This window comes from Buceros rhinoceros, unplaced genomic scaffold, assembly GCF_000710305.1.
Source record: "Buceros rhinoceros silvestris isolate BGI_N320 unplaced genomic scaffold, ASM71030v1 scaffold1528, whole genome shotgun sequence".
In the NCBI taxonomy this organism is placed as follows: Eukaryota; Metazoa; Chordata; class Aves; order Bucerotiformes; family Bucerotidae; genus Buceros; species Buceros rhinoceros.
Window position 1 is genome coordinate 2,023 of NW_010426139.1, and position 7,055 is coordinate 9,077.

A 7,055-nucleotide genomic window follows, 5' to 3' on the forward strand; every position below is an offset into this window, starting at 1 on the left:
TACGGTAGCAACCAGTGGTTGGGGAACTGGTGGTGCGCTTCTGCCTGGAACTCCACCGGTTTCATGCAGGAACTACTGGGAGCCGTGTAGCGGCTCTAGTATTAGTTTACATGGCAAGCCGGGCGCTTTCTGCGTGCCCTTGGAACGCGTGGAGCCCTCTGCGGAGGTCCAAATCCTCTCCCGAGCGTTCTGGCCCGCTGTGCCAAGGTGTGCTAGTTGCTCAGCCTGAGAGCGGGCAGGGAGGTGCTCTGCTTCTCGGTGTAACCGGTGTAAGGCAGCAGTGAGTGCCCTGGAACAATGCCTTTTAAAATCCCCGTGTTGTACTGTGCAGGATTTTGCTGAACAGGACGTTTTCTTGTGGTTAGTAAATGGATAGTCTAGTCTTATGTCTGTAGAGGTATTGATCAATTCCGTGAGCGCTAAATGTGCTGTGAAATGGCGAGCGCTGCCAGAAATAAACCGACAGAATCCTTTCAGGTTTAACCAGATAAATAACAGAGCAGGTTAAGGACAGACAGAGGTTTGGTGGGGTGTGCTTTTTTTTTTATTAGGGTATACATACCATTTATTCTTTCTTTGAAACAAACCACGATTTCTTCTGACAGTTTTGTGGTAGAAGATGTGTCTTGCATCTTTTCCTAATAGGTTATTAAGTTCCTCGAGCAATGTTCCTCTTAATTCAGGAGTATTTTCTATAGGGGAACTTTTTCTTCCACCCCTCACTTACAGTTTCTGCAAGACCTGGTGCCATCTGCTCTTCGTGTATGAGTCTCCCTTCCACGTCCTTCTATTAAGATCTTTTTGCCTAGAGCACAGAATACTGATCTTGTTGACATTACCTGTCCTTCGTAATAAAAAGAATGGTTAAGCAACAAAAGCCATCTTTTCTTGAGCATTTCTTGCTCAGGTAGTTCTTGGTAAAGCAAAATGAATGTTCCTGTTGCCTGTGAAGATGGAATTAATCTTTGCTAAGTGAGCAGGCAACTGGCAGCGTTTCGGACTGCTTCTCATGTTAATGACATTGTTCTGGTGGTTATTCCAGTATTACACATGGAGTGTTCGGATATTTAACAATTCTTAAATGATTTTCTACTCACCTGAAATTTTGGAGTATCTGCAGTCCTGGTATTGGTCTGGAAACAAATAAATTCAGCAGTAAGCTTTTGTTCTCGTGATCAAAATTTTAATCGTATGTAAGCTTTTAGCACGAAGTTTGGGAGTTTTGATCGGGAGTGTTTCTTAACTGACTTGTTTGGGTTTAAAATTGTACCCAATCAATCGATTCCAACGTCGCTGTCAGAAGTAGTTTTTTTTTCCAGTCTTTACTCTGACAAAAGTCTGCCCAGGCTACATGTCTGAGAATATTGGCAGCGGTGGAAGAAATGCTGGAGTTCAGGTGTGGAGATGTCTGGTCTGCAGTCTTCAGCTTCTCGGAGTGTTTGTGTCGGGGATTTGGGGGTGTTGGTTTCCTCTGTTAATTTATTTTTATGTGCAACTATTTTCTGCAGTTGTTTATATAGCCAATTAATAGTAGCGTTCTTTAAATAGGTGAAAATGTTGTGGGTTTTTTTCTGCGTGGTGGGTGTGGAAGTGATCTTTAAGTTGAAGGCATTTTGGTTTACTATCTATAAACTGCAAACGTACTTCAAATGGACAGGAATTTCCAGTGAATCTAATAGCCTTTGCCAAAGGAGTGAAACTATTTCCCCTTTCTGACCGAGATATTTGAAAAAAAGCATCTCTGTTGTGTTCAGAGGCTTGGATAAAAGTGGGTGTAGGCTTGCACCCATTTGTACTAGTTCAAGAGAGTGAGATGAATGGGTATTAACCAAACACGAAAACAAAGCACTCAGGTCAAGGTTCTCCCTGTGCCCTCTAATATGCTTTTCATGTAAACCTGGGTGTATTTTTGATCTAATAAAGACCAAAAGATCCTGAAGTCGTACTGAAATACTTCACGAACCGTTGAAATGCTTGCTGTGCCTCTCCTGTAGGTGAGGCAAGAGCGTAGGTGAACTTAAAAAAGAAAAAGAGTGAATAAAATACCCTGTTCATCAAAGAAGGCTTCTCTTCAGATATTATCTGTTCTCCCCTCCCCCAAGGAAGCATTTGTTTTCATGATTGAGTTACACTTTATGAAATTTCAGGAAGAGAACATATACTTTCATAATTTTCTGTGGTGTTTCGGAATGTTTACCCTGTGCAGCTGAGACTGTGGGAGATGTTGAAGTAGTGGCTTGTCTAACCAAACTCTTCAAACATTTCATGCTTCCTTTTGTTGCTGGTGCACTCCATGTCTCCCAGACCATCATTTCTTCTCTGAGCTACCTGCTCTGCCTTTGGTAACTGGCCAATACCTGGGAGTTCTTAATCTCTAAATCTCTCACAGGGGACGAGACCTTTATTTGTTAAAACTCACTTAAGCTCAATTCATGCTAAAAACCACCTAAGCAAAAGGAAGCAATTGGAAAAGTCTTGATCCTCTCTATTTCCTAATGCTAGATCATTCTCCAGCCCCTCAGAAGATCTTGAGTTATTCTGCTGAAGGAAATGACATGTTCAAATAGACTTTTGTAGTTGAAGTAGCATTTTCACTGCAAGGGGAATGTTTTATTCTTTTTTTTAGTCTATTCTCCTGTCTCACAGTGATTATTACCAGGGAGATGATTTTTTTTTAAATGTATTTTTCCCCAAAAGAAGCTTAGAACTTAATGCCCAAGATACCGCCACAGCTTCAGAAGCTGAATGGTTAAGTGTTCTGAAGGAATTGAGGGGTAGGAGGTGAGACTTCTTTCTTTAATTTTACTCATGTAACATCTTTTTGGCTGTGTTTTCATTATGAATTTGGTAACACTTGCAAATCCTGCCAAAGCTTTAGGAGTATTGTTTGTGCAATTGTCTCTGCTGGTATGTTCTCTGCAAGCTGTCCATGATTGTGGTTGGACTCTAATCTCTTTATTGCACAGGCAGAGAGCAGTAAAACACTCCAGACTTAGTTTGGCTTTTAAAAGTAGAACTCTGCTTGACAAATGTTTCCAGAGAGATGCTGCTGTCACGGGTTTATTTGCATGTCTACCCTTCAAATATAAAGTCTTTTTTCCCAGAAAAAGCATAAATAAGTTTGTCTTCAAATGAGGGATGCTCTGTAAGTTGGCAGGGTTTTCCTCTGTGTGAGGTAAGAGCTGTTTCCTGCTACATGGGTGTGCAAGAAGGTAATTACTCTATTGCAAATAATAGGTTTTTTTAGGTGGTTTTAATGGAGAATATTTGAGGGTCATTTATTTTTTCTCTCCACCTTTCTGGAATTTGGGGGTAAAATTCCTTGGGCAATGGGTTCAGATAACATGCAAATGAGGATAGACAATTACTTTTCTCCATTTTTTTTCTTCCCTGTTTAGCTCTAGAGGTTCATTTTTGTCATATCATTAGTTTTAGGTAGGGGGGAAAATAACAGCGACTACAGTGTCTTTCATTCTCACTGGTTCTACCTTATCTTCCAACCTTTCACACTTGTAGTTTTGACTTTCAACTCCCATAGCTTATTTTTATTTGAAATTGTACTTCAATTCTATTTCGTATCAGCATTGTGAAGTTTTACGTGGATCTCTTAAAAGACAGTAGTCCTTAGTCACAGACAAATGTGGCGGACACTGTATGCAGAAGTAGTACCTGTATGGTTCGGAGTCAAGATACAGCAAGTCCTGGCCACTTATCCTTGGGAAATCATCTGGAGAATAAGCATTATAACAGGGGCTGTAGAAAGATAGAGGCTGACAAGGAATCTGACTGTGGAAGAGATTTCTTGGTGAAGGGGAGATGTGTTTCCACCACTTAATTAACAGAGAGTAGATTAATGCAAATGTCTGCTCTAGCCGGTTGGTAGAATACATGGTCTGTTAGCTATCTGATGTTCCCGAAAATGAGAACTCTTTAAAAAGATCAAGAAAATTACGGATTTTACAGCCAAGTTCTTGTGTGATGAAATCTTAATGTGTTTTTGTTGCCTTGGTGCTTAAAATTCAGCACATCTTATTTCTTGTTATTTCCATATGGAAATTGAAGTGTTACTGGATGCCAGTGACTTTATGTGGCATCTCTTCTCTTCTCTCCCCTACACTGTCTGTGTGGTGCTGGAGGTTTTTTTCTTAGAAACAGTTTGTGACTACGGTGCCAAACAGCAGAACATATTTAGGCTTAATCCCACAGAAAATGAATATTTACTGCCATATTGTTTACATTGCATATCTTTGTGGCTAAAAATTCCGAATGTACATTAGGTACATAGAATACTACAAATCGTTGGTGGAAAGAGAGCAGAGAGGGGTTTATTTATTGCAATAGTTTCACAGTAGAGGAAGCCTTGATGAGAAAGGTTGACATTTCTAGTTTCCTTCTGAATTTCCCAGTTAAAGCTGTAACTGGAAGCGAGCGGTCTGGCTAGGAAAAAAAATAGACAATTCACTTGCTAACTGGAGGCATAAATCTTCGGTTATGCGGTTAGAGGTATTTGAAAAACACTTGGAAATGAGGGAAGCGTTTGTGGGAAGAGTACCTGTTCCTGCAGCCAGGAGCAGCTGGAGGTAGCATTAGTACTGCTGTGAGGATGGGTAGTGGAGGTACTTCTTTGGGCTGACCTCCGGTTAGGTGCTGTCTCCAAATCCTGAATTCCTTGAGGTAATTCCATGAGAATGGAATGCCCCTTTTTTTTATCTTTTCTTAAACTTCTGTTCCAGAGTTCTCCCAAATTAAGCCCGTTTTCAGGCTGGCCGTCAGAGGAGGCTGAGCGGGATGGTAGCCTTCACCTCTGCACGGGGAACTCTTTGTGATGGTCCTCCTGATGAACTGTGCTGCTTTGCTTCCAGGCAGAATCGTCGTTACGGAGCAAAGGAGCAAGTGACACCGTTGCACTTGTATTGATGCCAGCAAAGGTCCGATGACAGCCGAGTAACCTAAAATCTTGGTGACTTTACAGTGTAATGGCCGAAGGACAAGAACACTTGGTTATCTTGTTGACTGTGTAAATTAAGTGTGGCTGAATTCTAAAAACTTGCCTTGTGAAACTACTGGTATTCTTGTATTCTACTGGTATTTCTGGTTAAATTGGTGCAAGGTAATCTGCTTCAATCAGGATGCAGAGTCAGTCCAAAATTGTAATTAATTTCAGTGTACTGAGTGATTCATTGAGAAGGCTTGTTAGTAACTATTAAACTACATCGACTTGGCCTTCGTCTGATGGTGAGGACCTTCAGCTGGCAAGAAGGCTGTGTGTTGTTGAAGAAATTTAAATGGCTAGATACCACCTTTTGAGATTCCTTATTTTGTTAAGGTGTAATTTCTATTTTTAAGGATTTATATGAAGCTGTAATTAGGTGGTAATTCAATTCAAAATGCTGAAACCAGAATGTAATTAAAGGCAAACCCCTACGTACTCTTAACTGTGATGGGCATGTATGAAATGCCAAAACACATTTTTTGCTTTAATTACATGAGGGAAACGTTGCCTATAGTTAGTGAATTGAACTGACTGGAAGGCAAGATACTTGAAGGAACAGCATTTTATAAATGCTAGATCTTGGCTGGAATGAAAATTAAGACTATTTCTCAAATTCTTTTGTTTCCGAACTTGGAGGTAGTCATAAACTAAGCTGAAATGAAGCAAATGAATGTGTTTTGCATTGACATTGCTGTCTAATCCAGTTTTGTTATGTGCCTAAACGAGGCTGTTCTCACAGTTGGGAAGATTCCCCCATCTCTATAATGCCGACAGCAAATCAGTTAAGTTTTTGCTGGTTTAATTCCTGACGTTTGACACAGTTTCAAGCTAATACCTGAAAGGTTATTTAAGCCATCTAATTTCATCTGCAGGTTTTGTTTTCTGAAGGCATCTGTACAATTATTTTTCAAACTTTTTTATTGCTCAGAATTTTGTTGCTTCTCTACAGCGTTAACTCTTTACTGCCTCTCCCAAATGGAATGCATTGTCCGTTTTATAACGGAAGTTGCAAAGTTTGTTGTCGCAGATCAATTTTTTTTGAAGTTGGATGGTACTCTTTTCAGAAGTGGAGAAGGGAGAAGATGGTCAGAAACATTTAGGATGTTGCTACCTTTCAGAAAATACAAAAACAAACTTTTTCATGAGGGTAAGTTGACTTGCAGGTTTTTTCTGGAAAAAGTGGAAAGGCAGCTCACAGATTGATTTTTAATATTTTTTATATGATTGTAGAACTGAAGAATGTTTTGGAGATGATCTGTTGCTTATCTCTTTTGACCGTGTCTAAACTTCTCAGTGAAATGAGGCTGCAGAGCGAACGCAAATACCGCTTGACTACTAGTGCAGTCCTGATGCTGTTTTAGCTTGTGCCAACTGGTGTCTAATGAGATGACTTGCCAGCACAGTTTGTGGAACAGTGCAGGCAGGGGGCCAGTGCCAGGAGGCAGCACAGTCAAGACCATACCAGAATTCCTGCAGCTTCAGCACTTCCGTCTGCCCTCGTCTCATATCTGAGAGCCTGGAGTATGCACCATCAGGGTGCTGTGGAAGTGTGCCAGTGGTTTACACTGGGGTTACAGCTTAGCTTCTGCATTATTTTGGACTGTCAAACTGAAAAACTGTCCCACTTCCCCCCCCCAAAAAAAAACCCCTCAAACCAAAACAACAAACCAACATGTAACCTGCTTCGTGGCCAGAGGAATGTCCCAGGGAGCCATGAGGAGGAGGTCTGTGTTCAGGCGCTGTGTGGAATGGACGTGCTTGGTCTGTGATACGTAGCCTGCGGGCCACTGAACAGTCCCTGGACCTGTCGTGATCTGCAGTGTGGATAAATACATTATTTGAAGAAAAAATGCCTTCTTGTTTAAAGGCTTTTTGTTTTAGGTGAGTATTGAAAGTTTTGATGGAGGGACAGTGCAGTTGGTGGTTTCTGCAACCTTGCAGTCTGCCTGGTTTTTAATGTCACTTCATAACAGTGGCTCTGAGTAGAAATGGGACTTTCCTATTTCCAATTACTTCTTAAAACCGTAGCAGCATAGATTCATTTGGTCCGTCAGACCATCTT

The 7,055-nt window shown here is 41.0% G+C and overlaps 1 protein-coding gene across 1 annotated transcript in view; it reads left to right on the plus strand.

Moving 5' to 3' along the window:
• ACVR2A (activin A receptor, type IIA) overlaps positions 1-7,055 on the plus strand; it is a 57,328-nt gene that overhangs the window by 902 nt on the left and 49,371 nt on the right. The gene's annotated exons all lie outside the window — the stretch shown is intronic.